The sequence below is a fragment of the Pelodiscus sinensis genome, chromosome 2, assembly GCF_052426305.1.
Source record: "Pelodiscus sinensis isolate ZL-2025 chromosome 2, ASM5242630v1, whole genome shotgun sequence".
Lineage (NCBI taxonomy): Eukaryota > Metazoa > Chordata > Testudines > Trionychidae > Pelodiscus > Pelodiscus sinensis.
Genome location: NC_143053.1, coordinates 116926563 through 116948716, shown reverse-complemented (window position 1 = coordinate 116948716; position 22154 = coordinate 116926563). Strand labels below are relative to the sequence as shown.

General features: G+C 41.9%; 1 long non-coding RNA gene across 1 annotated transcript; it reads left to right on the top strand.

The window, feature by feature from the left end:
• The first annotated feature begins 7579 nt into the window (after positions 1-7579).
• LOC106733044 (uncharacterized) lies at positions 7580-21950 on the top strand. The gene is made up of 3 exons (XR_001369290.4): positions 7580-7916; positions 16367-16687; positions 16860-21950. It is a non-coding gene; the product is annotated as an uncharacterized LOC106733044 (long non-coding RNA).
• The last annotated feature ends 204 nt before the right edge of the window (positions 21951-22154 follow it).

The following is a 22154-nucleotide window of genomic DNA, read 5'->3' as shown; positions in this document are numbered from 1 at the left end:
CTAATTACCTTCTACTGCCTCATAAATTAGGGAATGAAGCATTTTTTCACAGTAAACTCAGTGCCTATCCCTAAATATCTTGTATATTTCCTGAAAATCACAAAAAGGAAAATTCCCAAAGGCAAGGCCTTTTGTTGTGGGAGCCCTGTTTATGGTTGTGGTATGTTTTCTCCTAGGAACTGATAACAAGATCATCTGAGATAAATATAATGGTCACAATGGGGACTAGAGCAAAAGCTGGTATCTCAGCTAATTGAGCTGTTGGCCATTCAGGGCTTTTAAGAGCATCACAAATTATTTGAATTATACCTTGACATGAACAGAAATCCAATACAGAGATTTGAGCACAGATGTTAATGTATATGCCTTTTCTGTCTCCCGCAGTTCAAAGTAGGCACTAGCTAGAGCTTACAGATAGTCACTAGAGTGAAATGAAATCATTTTGCTTGAAATTGACAAAGGTGTAGATGACATTTGCAAGGACCCCAGTTAGAGAGGAAAGGCCAATCATAGCTGATGAGAAACACTACAAGTAGGGTTGCCAACTCTGACTGAAGCTATTCCCAGAGATTTCTTTTCCAACATGATGTAATGTCATTTTTTAAAACTATCCTATTAAAATCTTCCTGGATTGCTTTCAGTCATCACCTTGAGATCGATGCTTTTGCTTTTTCCTTCTCAGGCATTGCTTTTGAGTGACTAGAGAATAGTTTTGCAATGGCATAAAATGCTTTTTGTTACACATTATTTTGTATTTTTATCAAAGTTATTCAGTTATTTTTCCACTTATTCAAAACTTACAAGTTTTCACTTACAATATGAAAAGACATTCATAATATCTCAAGAAGTAAAATTTTATAACCAAATGTAAATCAGTTTGTACAATTTATTTTCATGTCACTTATGTAAAATAACATTAACTCTTTCCTTTTAGAGGGTGAAATTTTCTGAAGTGCTCAGCGCTGGCCTGTCTCTGTTCTCATTGTTATTTATTTGTACTGCAGGAGCACTTAAAAACTGTGGCTTCATTATGCCAGGCACTGAAGACCGACTACCCTGAAGACTTTGCAATGTAAGTAAAACTCCCCTTGCCTTCTGTGGAGCAAAATTAGGCCAATACTGAGTGCTTTAGAAAATCCCACACTGAGTGGGATTGATACTTGTAACGGGTTGGCTCAAAGCCCATTCAAATCACTGGGAAAATTGTAATTGGCTTTAATGGGCAGGCCCATACCCATTTCATCTGGTGGCAATGCTGACCAAGTGATTTTCAACGGTTTTCCTATTTAGAGACACCACATGTGATCCTCTCCTTTAATTACACTGGTCTACAATTTTTTAGAAGTCATCTGCTTCAGAGATAAAATGTGCTATTTATTATGTATTTTGATGTGCTGAATTCAATTAAAACAACTGAATGGCTACTGTTTCCAAGATATTTAAGTTTTTACATTTTACGTCTATGTATATTGTGTAGATAGTAGAGTTTTAATCATAAATTGTAACCCTAGGTCTTTCCATGTGTTTATGGTTGCTTTACATGATAATATTTCACCTGTCCTGTTTATGTAACACTTTAAAAATCAGCAAAAGTGTTATATAAATAAAATTTATTATGAAACAAAAGGCAAAAAACTATTATGTACATAGTTTAGTCCTATTCAGTGTCTACTTGGCGCTTCTTGGCTTGTCTCTTATATTCATTAAATGGAGCATATCTTGTCACTTTCCAGCAATAGTCTGCAAGCATTGATGGGCTCCATTTGCCCTGATAGTGTTTCTCCATTGTTGCGATGTCCTGGTGAAATCTCTCGCTGTGCTCGTCGCTCACTGCTCCACAGTTCGGTGGAAAAAAATCTAGATGAGAGTGCAAAAAAATGTATTTTTAGTGACATGTTGCAACCAAGGCTTTTGTATGCCTTGAGGAGGTTTTCCACCAACAACCTGTAGTTGTCTGCCTTGTTGTTTCTGAGAAAATTTATTGCCACTAACTGGAAGGCTTTCCATGCCGTCTTTTCCTTGCCATGTAATGCATGGTCAAATTCATCATCTCTAAGAAGTTCACGAATCTGAGGACCAACAAAGTCACCTTCCTTTATCTTAGCTTCACTTAACCTTGGAAATTTTCCACGGAGGTATTTGAAAGCTGCTTGTGTTTTGTCCATGGCCTTGACAAAGTTCTTCATCAGACCCAGCTTGATGTGTAAGGGTGGTAACAAAATCTTCCTTGATTCAACAAGTGGTGGATGCTGAACACTTTTCCTCCCAGGCTCCAATGACTGTCGGAGTGGCCAATCTATCTTGATGTAGTGGGAATCTCTTTGCACGACTATCCCATTCCCAGAGAAAACAGCAGTACTTTGTGTATCCAGTCTGCAGACCAAGCAAGAGAGCAACAACCTTCAAATCATCACAAAGCTGCCACTGATGTTGGTCATAGTTTATGCACGTCAAAAGTTGTTTCATGTTGTCATAGGTTTCCTTCACATGGACTGCATGACCAACTGGAATTGATGGCAAAACATTGCCATTATGCAGCAAAACATCCATGACTTCTAGGAATAACATGATGCAATTCATATCATGTATGACGCAATACCAGCTTCAGATTGCATCGTTCATTGTTTTGCCTAAAAAGCAAGTACTGTCCAAACCCAGTCATAGATCCAGTCAAAGCTGTATTTTAGTCATTTCTGGTTTAAATTGAGATCCCTTCCCTTTATAACTCACTTATCCTCCACCATTCGCAAGTCAAGGGTCGTATATACTGACCCAATAGCATATCTTGAAAAGCAGAGCCAATCAACAATTTTAAGCATCATTTTCGTTCTCAGTGACCCAGAATTAGTAAAGTTTGACTACATTTATTTCAGAATGGCTGTAGGGCCATGTTTTGGCTGTAGGGCAGTGTTATCTCATTGTGAGCCTGTAATTCATCAATAGAAGCGATGGACATACCAGTCTTCAAATATGTAAAAGGTTGTGGTAAAGAAGTCAGTGATCATTTGTTCTCCATGGCCACTGGCTGTAGAACAAAAAGTAAATTGGCTTAATTTATAGCAAGGAAGATTTTGGTTAGATGTTAAGAAAAGCTTTCTAACTATAAGGATAGGTTAGCAGTAGGAAAGGTTACCTTGAGGAGGTTGTAGAATCCCCATTATTGGAGGTTTTTAGGAACAGGTTAGACAAACATCTGTCCAAGATGGTTTAGGTTTATTAAATCTTGTCTTTAAATCCCTTCTAGCCCTATATTTCTATGGGCAACCATAATCCAAATCAAATAGGAGCTGATGAAGAGTAGAAGTTGCTCCGGTACAGTTATGGAATATATTGTTTTTACACTAATGAAACAGATTACTCAATTCCATGCATCTTTACAATTATATAGACCCATAGTAAATTAAGTTTAGATTGTAAGTGCCATAAATGGATACTAAAGCAGAACTGGTGCTCATTCAATGGGAAACTGTTCTAAATATCCAATTCTCAGTGCAAATACCATAATAAGTAAATGTTTCATGGCAGCAAAGTAAGCATTTGGAAGAGTGAAGTGCCTAACTGAAGCTGACAGCCTTCATCCAGGTGATCAGTAAAAGTCTCCAAAGTTGATTGAGCTCCGTGGGCTTTGGATTGGGCCACTGACAGGGGCGGATATAGGACAGGGCAAGCGGGGCGGCCACCCCGGGCCCCGCACTTCAAAAAGCCCCGCGCATGCGCCGTGGCGCCACCGCGCATGCGCCGTGGCAAAGGGGGGCCCCGCAAGATTATGCTGCCCTGGGCCCCGCAAAACGGTCATCTGCCCCTGGCCACTGAAATTCACTGCCGGTCATTACTCTTCATATAAATGGTGATAAAACTGTAACAAATATAAAGTAATTTGCTTATTGTGTTGAAAAGATGCTCTGCCCATTGCCAGGTAAACAGTTCTCTTTTTGCGGTTCTGTTTTTTCCCCCTAAATGTTGGGACAGTCCAGTAACCAATTGGAAGGCAGGACTTAATTCTCAACATTCCCTAGATTTGCAATTGACAGAAATCCTATATTGATTGCTGGACTTTATTTTTGAAAGTCAGAAAAAAATGTCAGCTATTGTTTGGGGATTCAGATAAACCCCATATTGTCCTAGTCACATTGCAAAGGCTTTGCAAATATAGTTCAGATTTTCAAATATTGAGTGATAGCAGTAGTGTTTTGGCCTGACATATACTGCCATAGCTCACAACAGAAATAGTTTTGGAACAACTGTTGTGGAGAAATTATACACTATCTTGTACCAGCTGAAGTCAAACATTAATACTAATTCAAAGCATTAACATAATGCTCTCATTGTCACTGGAAGACTTGGAATTGATTTACACTTACAGTCTATTTAAATGAAAGTTTTGATGAGGACACCTCCACAAGCTGTTGCTTGAGTAGGAGGTATACTGTTAAAGCTCTGTAGCACCAATTAAGTCCCCCCCCCCCTTTTTTTTTAATTGCGTTTGTCAGTGTGGTTTCTGGAGCATAGTAGTCAGGATTTAAGCTCTGGAAATGGGTTCAGTCTAACTATGTATAAAAATGCAGTTGAAAGTGAAAACACTATTCAAGATAAACTTCCCGTCGTCATAACTGCATGCAGCAGGCAGCCTTCTTTTTACAATCCCACAGAGGATTCCAGAAATATGCTAATATTGTAATCACTGATGAAGAGTTAATTGTTGCAACACTATTATCCTTGCAAGACACTGTTATATGAATGGAAGCGGAACTTCAGGATATGAACAAGAAGGCTGATACAGAAACAAAGGCCTCCTGGTGTGCCTTGCCTTCAAGAAATATGAAGTTACACTTTCAGACACACTGTAACCACAGACAGAAAAGGCCAAAATCTGCCACACTTACATATATGGAGCAGTATCTTACGCTATATGTAGGCCTATTGATTTGAATGGAATGATCCATGGCATAAATTGTTATTCAGGGTGAGTAAGGGCATGTAATCTGGCCTTTAAATTCCCATAAAATAAATGAAAACTTAGGATACATCTACACTGCATAGCTATTTCGGGATACCAGAGGTATCCTGAAATAGCTACCCTGTATCTACACAAGTGCCCATTATTTCAAAATATTTTTTGAAATATCGGGTGCACTATTTCACCATCTATGTAAACCTCATTGCACAAGGGATAAGGGATGGCTCAAAATAGTATGTTATTTTGAAATTTGCCCGTGTAGACGTGCCAAATTCCAAAATAAGCTATTTTGAAATAGTTTCAAAATAAGATACGCAATTGCATAGTGCAAATTGCATATCTTATTTTGAGTTTAGGGTGCTGTGTAGATGTAGCCTTAAAGATAAACAAGTTTGTTATAACAGTATTATGGAATTTAGTTATAAACACTGGGCTGGCTTTTTTTTTTTAAAAAAAAAGAAAACTACACTTAGCTGTAAGTTTGAGTAGTTAATGAGCTCTATTAATGTTTTATTTTACTTCTATTGTAAGGTTGCTCTCTTTAGGATATATGAAATAATTTCTAGATGTTTGAGATCTGTTGAAAGTATACACATTTCTGGTTATATAAGAAATATAGAAAAAATTAACAACATTCTTTAGCAGAGTAGCTAGTAAAATCTTACAAAGACCAAGAGCTACTCAGATTAACTCTACTAAACTTAACTTCAAACTAGGATCATATGATCCACTATCAATCAAGAAATTTAGCCAGTAATTTAATCAATAATCTCTTGCCTTTTATGAAAGGTATAAGAACATTTTCTAGAACCTGCTAGTTTTCTTCTAGGTGTCAATTTCAGGGAAGAGAGATTACATTCATGTCAGTCGCTCAGGTAAATATTAGTCTCTAAATGTAAGAATTTGCATAACATGTAACAAAAACTATGGCCAATTGTGTTGTAGCATTCTGTCCTCTCCATTTGTTAGGCTATACCGAGAAACTTCTCCTTCCTGCAGTCATAAAAAGACACCTAATTGTTGTGCATTGGCTTTTCTCCCCTGCCCACTTTTGAAAAGTGAGACAAAGAGTGACTTATGAGGTCTTTTTTCCCTGTTAACTTCCATCTGGAGTCTTGTACCATAAATAGGAAAAATGAAAACTAAACATAAATTACATTATTTGTTTCCTCTTCCTCTACAGGAGAACTCATTTTTCCTCTCTTAAAGTGTCTAAATGAATTAAACCCCATACTGCTGCTTGAAGATAGTTATCAGAAACACTACCTTCAGCCAATTGCAAGGCAGAACACTTTAAAGGTACCACTCCTTTGTTTTGTTTTGTTTATTTTTTAACCCTGGAAAACTATACAGCTCAGTGGGGGAAACGCATGGAAATGTCACCGCCAGAAAAATTGTAAGGATGATAGACCAGAGAGGGGCAACATGCGGAACTAAAAATACTAAAGCTTAGAAAGCTATTCATACAAAGCAATAATAAAATACCCAGTAGAGCCACAAAATTACCATCTAAAAAAAGAGGACTTTAATAGAAAATTTCAGGCTTAAAAGGTATTCTCTTCACAATTCTATTAGCATTTTTACTGCATAGAATGATGATGATTGTCATCCTGCAAGACAGACAACCAAGATACTTAGGAAAGCCACAAAAGTTGGGTATATTCAGGGATTTGTTTACCTTGATTACTCTCACTTTTAAGAGGAATCTGTGAAGACCGGTAAAAAAGTAGATCTGTCTCAGGCCTTGATCCTGCATGTGGCTATACATGTGGTTAACTTTAAGCATGTGCATAGTTAGTGATTTCATTGGCATTGCTTATATGAGTAGAGTTAAGCACAGGCATAAGTGTCTGGAGGCAGTCAGGATACTATGCTGTTTAATAAGAAGGGTTTTTTTAGGCAGACATCTTTAATGTGGGCAACTCTTTTGCCCTTCCCATAATGCTAAAATTACAACCTGGATACGTGGATCTAGATAATTTGAGAACTAAAATATATGTGTGTGTTTTTCAATTATATTGACAGCTGATAGTCAAAGGCTCAATAAAAATTGAAGATTTTAGTAAATATTCAGCTGAAATATCAAGCATAAATTTCTTTAGTACAGCTATATTTTCTGATCCCTGTTACTAGCATTTTCAGGACCATTATGTAATTTTTGCATAGGTGAATTATTTTAAAATTCCATAGTGTGGTTTAGCTACTTCCAATAAAATCTTGGCCTTCCTCCTCCAAATCTCTGTGTAACAATGTAGAAGATAACTAATCCTTCATCTTTCTTGCTTAGAAAAGAGAATCCTTGGTACCATGCCAAGCAGGTGTGATGCACAGATATGATGCTGAAATTCTTTGGGAGTTTGAAAGGGGCTATTCTTTAGAACCTGAGTCAAGCTCTGGATCCCCTCTTGTATTTTTTTTTTTCACTACAATCAGTACCCATTTGATGGATGAGGCAGGCAAAATGGCACACGTCTTTTAGGAGCTGGCTAGTGGGAGGCAAAGATCAGTCATAAGTGTAGTCCCCTTACTAAAGGGGCCTCTGTTTTATTCTGAAAAGACCCTGTGTGCTACAATCCAGACTACAATTCCCATGAGCCCTTGGGAAAAACAGGAAGGAAGGACTCTTGTGTGGGAGAGGTCTGCTCTTTCCATGTGCTTGAGGAAAGGAGGCCTAGCAGTCTGGGACTCTGCCTTGCAGTTTGGAACTGAAGGGAGCGCCAGGCTGCTGCCAAAGACATTGATCCAGTTCAGGGGCTGTTGGATGCAGCTACAGACCAGGACTAGATGCCTGTTGGAACTGGGAGTTAGCAGGCTGCTTCCGATAGGCACAGCATGAGGCAGTAAGTTTCTGGGCCTTGTTGAAAAAGTGCTGCCTGGGACAGAGCTGCTGTCTAACCTGGACCGAATCTCCACTACAGCTGCAACATCAGCGCGCCAACGCAAGCATGTGTCTGGGACTGTGAGTCCAGGGGTGTGCACACTCTGGGGTGGGGTCACTGGTAGTACAAATGTTAGCTATATAAGCTTCAGTTATTGTTATGTGTTTTGTTAATGCTGTTCATTGCTAAATCTGTTAATCCCTGTTTATTTAAGTTAAGTAAAGATTGTTTATTTTAAAGTGTTCTATTAGATGTATATGATTTGTAGTTGTTCTGGAATTAGATCCAGATTTATGTTGGAATGAGTATGTTCCTGGAGGCTCTCAAGGCACACCAGTGAGTGTGTACCAGGCCAGCCAGGTGGAGGCTCCACCATTTTACAAGCAAGGGACTGCAGCAAGGGGGTGGATAGGACTTTCCCCAACTAAACACCATCACCACTGGGGTGCTCAGGACCTCTTTTGGGTTAAAACATCAGGCGCCCAGGCACACCTGTGAGCGTGACCTGCTCCCCAATAACCTGCGAGAGGGAAGGGGGGTTACATAAGGAAGAAATATCTTATTTATCGTTTATAATCAAACCAGGCATTTGCTGCATATAACACATTTCAGCTTGCTTCAGCATAGCTTAAATTTCCAAAGCTATTAAACTGCCTCGCTCCTAGGTTATGCTCATCTCTACTGGCAGTGGTGAGGTAGTTTGGCTACCAACATCCTCAACCTAAATAGTCTTTAAAAATAAGTATATTAATGGATATTTTCATAATCTAAGCTTGGGACCCTAAGGATCTTCCTCTGTAAGAGAAGTACAAAATTAAGAAAAAATGGCCACAAAGCATATTCTTTAGATGAAAAAACATCTTCTATACATGCAGGAAGAAGAGATGAAGAAAAAACAATATCAGATATAAAATTATGTTACTGATGTAAAAGGTCCCTCTTACAACAATTAAGAAAAATCTCAATTTTAAAATTTTATGTTCTTTTTTTTTTAAGTATTTGATACCAAAAAGATTGGTATCCTAAAATACTCAGATTCTTCTCTTTCATGGGATAGGGAATACCAGGTCAGAAAAAGATCCAAGATAGGGACATCCCTTCCAAGGAACCAGAAAAAGGCAGCAATTGGACCTGAACAATAGTTTAAAAGATCCTGCTGTCTCATTTCTCTCTTCTGTCCCTCCTGGCATCCAGAAACAGCAGAGGACACACCCTGTCAGGGAACCAGAAACACCTAGCAACTGGAGCCTGAATGAGTGCTTGAAAAACTGCTTTGTAGTCACATTTCTCTACTATTTCCTTTCAACATTAACAGACACAGGGTAGGAATGGCTTAAATAAACAAATGACATCACAATCACTGCAGTTCTTTAAAGTGATATAAATGCCTTCCATTGATGAGAAACACCCAAAATACAGAGAAACTCTGCTCCCACATACCCACAGTGTTATTTGTGCTTTCCAGCTACCCGCATGAACTCTGAGCCTATATTTTGCCACACCTTGAAACAACAAAAAACCGTGGCTTATTTAAATAGATTTTTAAAGCCTCTTTCTTTATTCTACTGTGAAACAAAGCTTTGATCTTTTCTACAGCACAGCATCCAAAGGAGTGAAGCAAATATGCTATGCAATGAGCATCTTCCCATGATCGTCGCTAACAACATGCACAACCAACACACAACACTTTTCCTGCCAATTAAGATCAGGAAGCAACACTTCATTTCCCCCTCCCTCCCGCCCAACACAGAGTACTATCTGTTCTCACCTGTGGAATTCCACCAGGATCCATCCTCTCTCTCATTCCTTTAAACATCTTTGTGAAGCCACTAGAGGTGACTGAGAAACAGCATGAATTGAAATGTCACCAATGTGCAAATGACATGATACCCATTTCTACCTCAGATGCAGACCATTCATTAATATTTTGACTAATTTCAGAAGCTAGATGAAAACCAGTCAAGTGAATTCAGTAAAGACTCAGACAACATTGTTGAAGGGAGGGATGCAATTTGAATGCTGTCTTTCTAGCATCACTCTCTCCTTAGGATTAGGGTTGCCAAGCATTTGGTTTTCAACCAGACTGCCTGGCCAAAAAGGGATCATGGTGGCTCCAGTCTGCACTGCTTGACCAAGCTGTTAAAATCCAGTCTGCAACACAGCAGAGCTAAGGCTGGCTGCTTGCCTGCCTTGGCTCTGTATGGGTCCTGGAAGCAAACATTACATCTCTGAGACTCCTGGGCAGAGGCATGTCCACCAGGGCTCTCCAGGTGGCTTCCACCCTAAGTGTCAGCTCCGCAGCCAATGGGAACTGTGTGGGTGATGCCCGTGATGGGGCAGCATGCACAGCCTCCTGGTTGCACCTCCATGTAGGAGATGGACAAAAATGTTGTCTGCTTCCAGTAGCTAACTGAAGTAAGCACCACCCGGAGCCTGTACCCCAAGCCCTTGGCTCAGTCCTGAGGCCCCTCCCACACTCAAACTGACTCCTGTTCTCTTCCCACATTGTAATCCTGTGCCGCACACCAGAACCCACACCCCTAGTTGAAGCCTTCACCTCCAAACCCCTACCCCAACCTGCAGCCCCAAACTCTGAATCACTCATTTCTGGCCCAGTCAAAGCTCTTACCTCTTCTCACACTCGAATCCCCTGCCCAGCCTGGTGAAAAACAGTGAGTGGGGGGGGGAAGCAAGTGATGGAGGAAGTGGGCTTGGAGAATTGGTAGAGTATTGGGAAGAAGCTGAGTAAGAGTGGGGCAAAGAAGTTCAGTTCTCTGCACCCTGAAGTTGGCAACTCTTCTCAGGCTATCTGCTTTCAGATCACTAAGGTAGTCTTCAGCCTTGGTGTTTATCTCCACTCCTCATTTCTTCTGGATTCTCAGACGGTGGTGGCTACACAAATATATTTTCTATATGTCCGGAAAGAAGACGGGGAAACTGTCAGATTTGGAATTAGGCATGGTAATCTGAAAATATCAATTTTGAAAAGGTGAAATTGCTCAGGACACACTATCCCAACTGTTCAGTAGTGCAAAGTGCTGAAAAGACAACTTTTCTGTGCTCCATTCTTAACTGGGTCTCAGACAAATACTAGGTCAAATTCCAGGTTTCAGATCTCATTTTCAAAGCCCTCTATAGTATTGGCATCAGATACAACTTGTATGATCATGACTTCCCACAAAATCTACAACCCACTGGGGTAATCTCAAGAGTGAGACTTGAATGTGGAAGAAAAAGAAATTCCTGACAATTAGCCAACTAATCTGGAGCTCATGAGAGAGATCAGATAATCGTGAACATCAGCATGTTCACAGTAAAATGCTAATCCTACTTCTCTGGCCTACCTTCTTATCCACCCTTCAATAACATCACGTTATTTAAGAAAAGGGAAGACAAAACAAAAATCTATGCAAAACAAGTGGACTGCAGACTCTACTGTCTATGGGGAGGGGACAGAAGGGAGAAAGATAGAAATATCTATGTGTATACTTCATATTGTATGGAGATACAGTGGTGATGCAAGACTTACAAAAATATAGATAGATAAATGGAAACACATAATGATTCAGATGTGGCAAGGCTGTCAGGTAATCAAATAAGAAAAAAATAGGTTTTTTGCTTCATTTGTAGTGATTATCTCTCTCATTACCTCAGTGAAAATTAGTTGACTATGTCTGTGGCTGTATATTGTATCTCGGCTAGCTAATAGGCCACTACAAATCTTTTAAGTTTTTCTAATGCAGTCATTATCATCGGCGTATACAGGCATCATGCACATCTAATTTTAGCTACTCTGACCTTCACTTGTTAGAACTGTTGTAATGTCTAAGAAGGATCACTTAGATGATGATTGTTCAGGAAAACATTTGATTATTCTGTTCTCCTTTACTGAGGGAGGAAGGCCTTTATTAATAAACAAGACTTACAATATGACTTAAAATTGTCAAGATGATCCCCAAAGGGAGCCATGGTGCCGAGGAAGGTGAAAAAAATCTCAGTCACTGCCAATCTGACATAGGGAAAAAATTCTTCTTCATCCCATATATGATGATCCATTTGACCTTGAGCATGTGAGCAACAACTAGGCAGACAAGCATCTGCAAGAGAGAATTCTCAGTACTGCCTCAAAGCACTGTTCCTCATTGTCCAGTGTTACTTACAGGTGGCTGGCTGAAGATCTGAAGGTGAGCTTTTAAGAAAATTAGACATGAACCAGAAGGGACCCCCAGGGCTTTAAAGGTCTGCACCAAATATACCAAACTTCATCTTAAATTATTTGCCCTCACAACTCTTTTTAGGAGGCATGTCCATGCTCTCACTTCTCTGATGGTTAGAAAGTTTCTAATTTCCAGCCTAAATGTATTCATTTTATTTAGTTATTCCCATTTGTACTTGTGTCCAGTGTTCTTTAGCTCTTCACTCTCCCTTGTATTTAATTCCTTGATATATTTAAAGAGAGCAAGCATATCACTGCTCCACCTTCATTTTGCTAGGTGAAACAAGTCAAGCTCTCATGACCCTTTCAATAAGGTTAGGATTTCTATTCCAGAAAAGTAATATGATTCAAATTCTAGAAGTTTTCATTGAAGGGAAGAATTGTGAATTAAGGAAATCTGGGTAGATTCTCTGCTTGGATAGAAGTAAAGTCCCAGGCTTCTCAAGGGAATGGACTGAAGGTCTAATGACATAGGTTGAAGGTGCAATCGTTCTTCAGAAAGTTTCTTCAGTTCACCAAGATAGGCATTGGGGGGAAAAGGAAACAACTTTATAAATATAGATTCATGCCAGATTTGTATATTCTCACAATGAGCAGTACCCTATACTACAGAAATTCCACTGATTTCAAAGACAAAATTTAATATTTATATTTTAGACAAATTATAGTTTATTATCTATACTTGTATTGGTTCTTTCAGAAATTTTATTTTGGTACTATTGCTTTTGCAGCTTGTGTCAAGCCCCCTTTCCTTTTTTTTGTGCTTTTGTATATAGCCGAGGATTAGACTGAAAATAAATTCTACTTAATGTTTTTACTGTACTTAGTAGATCCAATTTTATTTGAAATGACAGTAGTACTATGCAAAAGTGAGGAAATAGAGTGAAACAAGACTATTTTTCAATGTTATAAAGGACCCAGGGAAATGTCCTTAGTCCTCATGGCTTTTAAACCCTGAAAATAAGGGTTCATTTGGTGGCAGTGAAAATATAATTCATTTTACCCTGCACTGACATGATCCACTAAATTATATTGTTCAGTTGATTGATAAAGTTCATCATACCAGCTTCCTTCAGTTCATCCAGCTTCCCATTTCTTACAGATAATAGAACAGCTGGGAAACTGTCTGAATTGAATAGGAAAAAGAGAGAGTTGTGTGTTTTCGGCACATTACTGGCATTATAGCCCATGACATCACACATTTTCTCTCAGCAGTCTTGCACTGGTGTGGAACAGAAAGGGGGAAAAGTTATGGGTAAAAGGAGAATTGTACAGCTGCTAGCCAAGAATGATCTGAGCTAACCTAGAGTATACTTGTCAGCGGGGGCAGCCCGTCCATATAGGCGAACTAGGAGGTCGCCTAGGGCGCCAGGTTAAACGGGGCGCCAAAAGTTGGCGCAATATCATTGAGGGGTTTGGAGGTGGGGGCGCCAATTGCATGGTTCGCCTAGGGTGCCAGTTGCTGGCAGCTAGTCTAGGGCCACCCCTGCCTGTCAGCTTTTGCAGGCAAGTCTGTAGTATAACCTTGACCAAGATGTCAAAGATAGCTAACAGGTTAAGTAGTAGTAGCATGAAGATTTTGATTGACTATTCAGGTTGACTGTTGCCCGGTCCCATTCCTCAAAGGTTTTCCAACATGTAGGGTGGGTGTTGGGTTGCCAATGCCAAACAGTGTGGTCTGATAGAGAAACAAAACTAAATATGCTAAGACACAAAGTATCTGAAAGCCCAAGGCCCTTGAAGGACTTTCCTCGTACAAAGAGAAACACAAGAGCTTTTCAACATTTTTAAATGAAAACACTTGTCAAAATTGCCTTTATAAAAATACAAAAAAAATCAACATTGGGGAAATGAACCAGGGCCTGGGTGAAGAGGTCCTCCAGTTCCGGTTGGTCATTGTGGTCCTGAATCAGAATGTGGGCAGTGAAGATCAGCTGCACCACACGAGGCCGGTGAGCCTGGCACTGCATTGCAGCAGCTCCGGCTTCATTTAGTCAGTGCTATGGTATCCGCAAGGACAACCAGAGCATGCAGCATGAGTTTGGTGTCCCACAGAGGGGTAGGCAGTGGAGAAGTGGTGTGTGTGACACAGTTGTAGATATGAGCCCCTTTAAGCGCAAGTCTCTGCTAGCCTCAGGAAGCAGCTACAGGAAATGACTGCTCTCCTGGTGCCCTCTCCAGAGTGCTTCCGGGGGCTTTACATGCAATGCCGGCTGCAATCAGCGTGGATGCACTATTTCAAAATAATTCTGCATTATTCAATAGTGCCTTGTAGTGTGGATGTGCTATTTTGAAATAGTTATTTTGGGAGTTATTATTTCAAAATTTATTTATTATTTTGAAATAATTTCCCAGTGTAGACATGCCCTCAGAGACTAACAAAAAATATATAGGCTCATGTGTAAACACAGTATTTCAGTTGTATTTACTTTACACAATTTCAAATGCACTGTGGAAGGCTTAGGGAGGCTTTTATTTAACACAGCATACACACAAGCATGAACTTATAAAAATATACATCATGTTATATATCTGTTGTTTATAGTCATAGTGAGTTATGTTCATCAGTGGATTTTACCCACGAAAGCTCATGAACCTATATGTCTTTGTTAATCTCCAAGGGTACATCTAGACTACAAGCCTCTTTCAAAAGAGGCTTTTTCGAAAGAATCTTTTGAAAAAGCCTCTTTCGAAAGAGAGCGTCTAGACTGCAACCTCTTCTTTCAAAAAAGTGAGCCGCTTTTTCGAAAGAGAGCACCCATGTAGTCTGGATGCTCTCTTTTGAAAAAGCCCTGTTTGCATTCAAGAACGCCTTTTTTTGAAAGAGCACTTTCGAAAAAAGGTGTTCTTCCTCGTGAAATGAGGAGTACCGCTGTCGAAAGAAAAGCCGTGTTCTTTCGATTTAATTTAAAAAGAACGCAGCTGTAGTCTAGATGCAGGTGAAGTTTTTTCGAAAAAACCCTGTAGTCTAGACACAGCCCAAGATGGCAGAGGATTACTTGTTTCTAAAGTTACAGACTAACACAGCTATCCCGAGATTTTGAACAAGAAGATTACGCTCTGTCCTTCAGTTTCTCTAGCTATACAACTTGGATACTATCCACATTTATTAATGTGTTTGAGATCCTGTAATGTAAAACAACAATGTAAATACAAACTACTTATTACTGCATGATGAATAAGCAGTCATGGTTTCTTACCAGTTTTAGATCATATGAGATCAATTTTAGTGTCCCCATGTTATGTATTACTGGACTGGATGAAGCAGGCAAATGCCTTGCCTATCATTTTAATGACATTTTCAAATTATACTGTTCTTAAAAAAAAACAAAAACAAAAAACAATCAGTTTTGGAGACTTAGTGGGAAAGTACCATACAACATTATGGTCACATGTTGTTGCAGTATAAATTCAGAATGTATATTCTAACAGTGCCCTTGGAAAGAAGAAGGGAGCTAAATTTCAAATGGAAGCAACTGAGATTAAAATCAGAATTCTAGACCTTATCTACTCAGGTTGTACCAATTTAACTGAATTGGCGATTTTAAACAGAGTTAGTGTAAAAGTCTGGGTGGGTGCTTATTTTGACTTTAAACCAGTCTTATTTTGGTTTATAAATCAATTAGGAATTGGTTTTTACTAAATTGAATAAGAGTGACGGCATGATATTTTGCATTGGTTGAACTAAAATAGGTTTAAAAACTGACTTAAGCAGGTGTAACTCACTCACAGAGTATCTAGCCTATAAATGGTCAGTTACCCCTCTTGGGCTACATCTAGACTGCAAGCTTCTTTCAGACTAAGCTTTTCTAGAAATGAGAGAGATCTTCTAGAAAAGCTTATTTCAACAAGAGAGCATCTACACACAAAAAGCGCAACAAAATAGTGAAGTGCTATTTTGAAAGATAGTGTCCACAATGATTGGACACTCTTTCACATTTAAGGCCACCCGGATCCAGTTCAGGCAGGACATTAAGTCAGCAGTTGCTTCTGGGTGCTCTTGCCTAAGAGCTATTTAAGACACGTGCTTAAAGGGACCCCCCCCCTTTCCCCGGTCAGCTGTTTCTCAGCTTCTTCTGCATACTTGCCTACCTATTCAAGGGACAGCAAAGCATTTGCAGCACATGCTCTGGTTGCCCTGCTTCAGGACACCACAGCACTACCTGCTATGGAGCTGGAGCTGTCTCTAGGCGTGTGATGACCCCACACAGTCATGCTGCAGTTTCTTCAGCAGTTTGTGTAGGCAGAAACTTCATGGCTCTGCATGAGCTTGACTCCAAGCTTATCTTCAAGACCCTCTCTGCCTGTGTGCAGGAGCAAGGCCCTTGCAGCTGCACCCCATGGTGGAAAGAAGGTTCTGGAGGCAGGACACCAGTTCTGACTGGTACGATCGGCTGGTGATGGAGCAGTGGAATGACCGGCAGTGGCTGCAGGATTAGGAAGGTCACCTTCATGGAGCTGTGTCCCTGGCTTGCCCCTGGCTTCCATCGACGGATCACCCAGATGCGACCCACCATCCTCCTGGAGAAGTGGGTCACCATCGCTATCTGGAAGCTTGCCTCTCCAGACAGTTACTGGTCTGTGGGAAACCAGTTCAGCGTGGGAAAGTCCACCGTTGGGGCCATCCTCATGGAGGTAAGGCACTCTTGGGCTGCAGTCTCTGGAGGAGGTGGGGAGGGGAGCGGGCTTCATAGGGGGTGGTTCCTGGGGTGTTTGTGGGGGGGAGGTGAGAAATGACTCAGGGACCTCCCAAGGGCTGAGGCACCCTCTTTGACTCTCTGTTTTGTGTCTTTGACTCCTCCTGCAGATGGTGAGGGGCATAAACCCATCTTGCTACGCAGGGTCATCCACCTGGGAGACCTAGAACTCATCGTGGCCGGCTTTGCCACCCTGGGCTTCCCCAACTGCAGGGGGGCCATAGATGGAACCCACATCCCCATCCAGGCCCCAGAACATCAGACAGTTCATGGACATTTTCATCAGGTGGTTGGGGAAGGCGCACGACGCCCGCATGTTCAGAAACTCCAGCCTCTACCAGAAGCTAGAGGCTGGCACGTTCTTCCCCCAGCATGACTACAGGTTCAGGGACATGGAGATGCCACTGTGCATTGTGGGGGATGCAGCCTACCCTTCGTGCCATGGCTGATGAAGCCCTACACCGGCCACATACACCCAAGCAGAGACCGTTTCAATGCCTGCCTGGGCAGGGCCCACATCCAGGCCGAATGCACCTTTGGCCACTTGAAGGCGAGGTTCAGGTGCCTCCTGATCCACCTCAATGTGGGGGAGCACATCTCCAGGGCAGCCTATTGTGTTCTCCACTACATTGTGAAGAGCAAGAGGGAGACCTTCCTTTCAAGGTGGGGGGAGGGGCAGAGGCTAGCCAGGTGGGAAGAGCCTTTAAGCAGCGGCACACAGCTGCCATCCACCAGGCCCCTTAGGTGGGGGTTCGCATCTGGGAGATCCTTAGGGAGAGTTTCTCTGAAGGACCCCAGTAACTCTCCCCAGGGCCTTGCCCCTCTATGCCGTCCCCAGAAAATCCCCTCCCTACCACCTTCCCTGTAGATGCAATAAAAATTCCAGTCTTGTTTTTAAAAACATTTTTTTTTTTCAAAAAAGTAACTGGTGAGGAGGGGGGCTGAGAACCTGGATATGGGAGTGAGGAGGGGGTCAGATCTAGGGCTAAAAGTGGCGCATGGTGGAACTAGAAGTTCCCCCTTGTGTCTGGAGACCCGGAGGAGGGGGGTTCAGGGACAACAGGGGGATAGTCTGGAGTGGGGTCAAGCATGGCATGTGGGCAGAGGCAGGCATGGCCAGAGGAGGAGTGCCTGGAGCAGGGACAGGAGCAGGGACTGGGACAGTGGCACAGATGTTGCGGCCCTGCTGCACCATCTCGGTACACATTTGGGCCCACCATTGAACATTGTGGTGGACCTTCTGGGCCAGTGCCTGATGAATATCCTGGAGGATGGCCACATGCTCCCTCATAAGGTCCTCATGGACCTTCCAACACCAGTGGCTTCCTCACGGTCAAGTGGCTGGTTCCCCTGGTGGTGATCACCTCACAGTCATGGCTGGTCTGGTTGGGGAGAATAAAGAGAGTGAGGTGTCAGTCATCCCCGGAGACATTGTCCCTGAGGCCTTGCCCTCATCAGTGAGCTGAGAGCAATAGTCCTTGGCCCAGAGGACGATGATATCCTGGGAGCAAGGCCATGTATGGCCTGGACAGCGGGCCCTGCCTCACAGGGACCCAGAGGTACCCAGAGGACCATGCTTCCCACCCCCCTTTCTCCTGCCCCATCCCACAGACCAGCAGGCAAAGGAAGTGTCCAGCCACACTGGGATTCCATGGGAGGAAGAGGAACCTTGGGCAGTCTTGGCTTCCATCGGGGCCGCACACACACCTGTGCCTGACAGCGCTGTCCCCAGGATCAGGTGGTGTCTAAAGCATGCAAGCATGCCCATGTGGTGTGTGCAGCGCTCCAGAGTCTGTGTGCAGGCGTGCATGTGCCCTTGTCCCCAGCCTCCTTCCAGTGGTGTCTGGTGGTGGGAGGGCATCCCCCCCCCAGAATCAGAAGTGTGTCTGGCCTCCCTAGAGCCTGTGAGCAGGAGCCTGGAGGTGCTCTGGGGCTGCGTGGCACAGACTAGCACTGCACGTGCATCCACATGCACAGACTGCAGTGAGAGGGCCAGGCCAAGAAGGCCGAGCAATGATTGCACCAAAGCCCCTGAGCACTCACCACCCTGCCCTGTGTGTATGTGAAAAACTAAGAGCACTCACCTGCTGATCCCTCCCTGGCCTCGGAGGATGCTTGGGAGACATCCAGACCCTGGGGTACTGGCTCTAGGGTGATGGTGGTCACCGTGCTGGCCATCTCTTCCTCCTCCTCCAGCTCGCCATCCTCCTCCTCCTGGGCTGGGACCTCTGGGGGGGGCAACGATAGGCATCTCCAGCCCTGAGTCCACCACCAGGGGTGGGGAAGGGGCTGCACCGCTCCCCAGGATGTGGTGCAGTTCCACATAGTAGGGGCAGGAGTGGTGTTTTGCACTGGAGAGAGAACTGTGCTCCCTGGCCCTGGCGTAGCCCTGCCGGAGCTCCTTCACCTTGCTCCAGACTGCGGTGGTAGCCCTTCATGGCCAGGATCTTGGCCATCCAGCCTCATATGTCCGCATACCTGTGTCTGGAGTGGAGATCCTGGAGAGTCTCCTCGTCCCATACCTCCAGGAGGGCCAGGATCTCCACCCCAAACCAGGATGGCGCATGTCTTTTCCTGTCCCTGGCAGGCTCCTGGGAGCCCTCTGCATGCTCCCTGGGATGGGCAAGGGTCTCTTCAGGGGCTTGAGGCTGGGACATGGGAGCCCATAAGCTCCCAGGGCCGGCTTCCTGCCACAAGCCTTGTCCCAGGTGTCTGTGGCTTTAAGAGCTGCTGGGAGACAGGAACTATAAAGTTGTGATGAGTGTGGACGGAGTGGCCAGCAGGGCACCTGTGTTACTTCCTGGAGGCCTCTTTTTTCAACAGAACTCCCTCTTCCGCGTCCACACATGCCTTTTTCTGAAAAAGCGTTATTCCTTATAGAATGAGGTTTACTGCTGTCGGAAAATCCCCCCGTTATTTCAACTTTTTGTTGAAATAACGCAATTGCTGTGTGGATGCGAGTATTGTTTTTCCAGAATAACTGCCATTATTTCAGAAAAACGCTGCAGTGTAGACGTACCCTTAGAGTGAAAGGCATATTGAAATTTAATTTGCTTGACTGTGTAAGTTACACAGGTGGATTCTTCCACTGGAAATATAGAATAAAATAGCCCAAAAGTTAGGATGAGAAAGAAATAGTTAATGATTCTAGCTTAAACTAAGTTTTGTTTTGATATACCTATATGTTTGCTAAGTATTAGTTTCTCTGAAAGTCTTATTGTTTGTTTTTTTCCAACCCCGTTTCAAGTTCCCTGTTTCTATTTTTGCAGCCTTTTATATGGCCCAATAATAGAATTAGACTCTAAATAGAATTTCTCTGTACCTAGTTTTTTCTGCCTGTCAGAGAGTGGTTTATTTTAAACAGCTATAGGGATATAATGGAGGGAAGGATCTAACATGGCAACCTTGGAAGCACATTAATCAATATTCAGAGAGGAAACCAGGTGATATTTTTTATCCATGAAGAACTTAAAATACTTAAATTACATTTCAATCGGGTGGCAGAAAGAAGTATAATGATCAGACCCTCTAATAAAGGAGCTTCTATGTTGTACTACATGGCTGTCTGATGAAATAGAAGCCAGAGGTAATCATAAAACAACAAAACTGGATATAATATTTGAGATGTGACTATACCATTGATCTATACAAAGCCCATAGTTATATTTTTATGAACCAGTGTATAGCCTGTACCAGACCAGTCATAAATAGTAGTATTCTGTTCCCTTTTTGTGTTCTCTCTATGTTGCCATATAAACATTTCATTGCTGAATGGAGGGATTATGCTATCTCATGTCAGGCAGTCATCATCTCTGTAAGTGTTTATATGGCCTCCATCACTGTTGCATCTGATCACCTCACAAATATTAATGAATGAATTTATCTTCACAACTCTGTGAGGTATGGAATTGTATCCCTATTACCAAAAAAAGACCAAAAAAAGTTAAGCCATTTGCCCAATGTCTCATGCTGACTGCAGTAGAATTGGTGATCTCAGAACCAGAAGTGAAAGTAAGAGGGTGTGCCCTGGTGTACAGCTCCAACAAGAGCTGGCTGAGCTGTGGCAAAAGCCAGCAGGGAGCTATTTAAAGAGCTGGCAGGGACCCAGGTTGCAATAGGACAGTACCTGTAAGAAATTTTAAGTTACTTTCACTGCTGCTCTGAACTGAACCGAAAGCACCTGAATCCAAATCTGGTGCCTTAATCCTCAAAACCATCCTTCACTTCTCTCCGTGATGGCACAAATAAATCATGAAAATATCATCCCAGCCCTTCTCCTTAAATTTATTTTAAAGGTGTAATTGTGTTGGTTAAACTGTCTTACAGTTGTTGTATCTTAACTGCTATTAAGAAATCTTTGATCTCATTAAAGAAAATAGTAATTCAAACAACATCATACATAACCAAATTAAAGATGCTCTCAATCATGTGGGAATGAATTCTGACCTCAGATACACAATTTCTATTCCAGTTATCTTCAGTGCAAGTTGCATGAGAGTATCTCAAGGCAGAATTTGGTCCCAAATTAAATAATATCACAGATCCTAAAATTAATAGTTAGCTAGGTGCAAGTGATCACTGTCTGGCCAGAACATTAAGTGCAAATAGATTATTCCTGACTAGAAATAAATATATATATAATTGGCATCGTAAAAGGGTGCATTTCCTCAAGATGAAAATAATTTTATGCAAAAGTGATTCGGAGGGAAAAACTGAACAAAAAATGTGAATGATAATTGGAAGTTTTGCAAAAATATTTTATTATTTGTTCAAAAATACCACAAGTCTGTAATAATGAGAAATGTATTTCACTTAAAAATTCATCCTGGTTAAGAAGAGAAATGGGAAAAAGGGAAAGTTGATAATAATGACTGAGTTATGAAATGCAGATGATTGTTAAGGGAAGCTAAAGATATCAATGAAAATTATGTCCAGTAAGCATAAAGACAATAAGGAATTATTTAAATATATCAGGAACAAAATAAAATGCATATATGGTAAAGATGCATCGCTAGATGGAGACAGTAAAATTGTCAGTAATGGTGCTGAAAAATGGAATTGTTTAATAAATATTTCTATTCTGTATTTTAAAAGAAGTTGGATAATTGTGTTCATGTCTTGCACCTAAATAAAGTCTCCAGTTTTTCAGAACTGCTCAGTATCCTACATCTGCATTTTTCTCAGAAGACATATTAATAGACCACTTGTTTGTTCTTAGGTGTCTGACGAGGGTCTGGGCGCTTTTGAAAATCTAGCCCTTGGTGTCTGGCCTACAGGAAAGGTTTAAGTCTGACAGTTGATAGATATTTTCCTCAACTCATTGGCAAGAGGCCTGGATATAAAGAGCAGGAATTCCTAAGCAGTCTCTTCCCTGTTCTGTGTATGTGCAGTTTAGTTGATAACCA